This window comes from Sinocyclocheilus rhinocerous, unplaced genomic scaffold (assembly GCF_001515625.1).
Source record: "Sinocyclocheilus rhinocerous isolate Xijiao unplaced genomic scaffold, SAMN03320098_v1.1 scaffold111, whole genome shotgun sequence".
NCBI lineage: Eukaryota > Metazoa > Chordata > Actinopteri > Cypriniformes > Cyprinidae > Sinocyclocheilus > Sinocyclocheilus rhinocerous.
This window is the reverse complement of record NW_015642811.1, coordinates 2,272,073-2,273,348: the sequence shown is the minus strand read 5'-3', so window position 1 is coordinate 2,273,348 and position 1,276 is coordinate 2,272,073.

The window sequence follows — 1,276 nt, the reverse complement described above, 5'->3', positions numbered from 1 at the left end:
TTTTTTTTTTTTTTTTTTAGTTTTTCTTGAATGCCGCAGGCAACTGTCAGCATCCAGCATGGGAACTTGAGTAGTGTACTGAAGAAGAGGGAGAGAGCGCTAGACAGCCAGAGAGAGAGTACCCTACATCAAGAGGAGTGCCGCACTTTACGTGGAGCTTATTATAACCTTGTGTTGTATATCTTGTACCACAAATACCTTTACACTTTCCCTTAAACCTTTTAGAGAATAAATCCTGCCTTTATACCTGTACGTCCTCGAACTCAACAGTGACTGGAATTTTGACTTTATCTCTTCTTGGCTGACTGAGAGACACTACAGCATCTGAATGTCAATATTTGATGTTGGGCTAGCACACACATGCTCAGAAGCTACTGCTTTTCATAGAGGAGATGGAAGACATACACAAACAATGAATGGATGACGCAGTTTCAAAACAGAACTGAAAAACAATACTTTGTACACTTTATATTCAACATATACATCTATGCACTTGATGAGACCTTCATACTGTGTATGAAATGTTGAATAATATTGAAAATATTTCATGTTAGAAGAGCCAAAAATTTGATTCATCAAGGACAAAAGCATTCAAAAGTAAGGTGTCTTTAAAATGCTTGCCAATTTAAATTCTTCATTCTTACTCTTGCCAGAATCACAAGTTCTTTACCTTGGAAGACTTGTAAATTACCACAATGTGTGGCAAATTCCTTTTGCACCTTTCAGGACATATGAACCATGTGATTTAATTGCTCAAATGTGTAGTGGTTCGTATCCTCTCGTATCGATTTCGTGGTTGGTAATCCGTGATTGCCACAATGATCAGAGTCAGATTACGGGGAAAGAAGGCAATGTGGCCTTTTAGACTGTAATGGGGGGAAAGTCTGTTAATTGCCCCTGACTGCTGAAAGTAAATTAATTATTGATCGCTTACGCCACTCTTTTTCTTTTCTTTTTTCTTTTTGTACTTACATAGCTTTACAAATCCTTTTATCTCCCCTAAGTGTAAGTGCATTTCCGCTCTGGCATAATTATACATGGAGGGAAGCCCATGGACCACTGAGCACCTCATTAGATCCAAAAAGTTGTTTATTCTGGATTTGTTTGGGATGCGTATACCAAAAGATATCTCTCACACATTTTGTACATTTTCGTAATGGGTCTCATTTGATAACTAAGAAAAAGCAAATTTTTGTGTTTAAATTAATTTTAAGTTTAGCAATTTAGTTAATATATATATATATATATATATATACATATATATATATATATATAT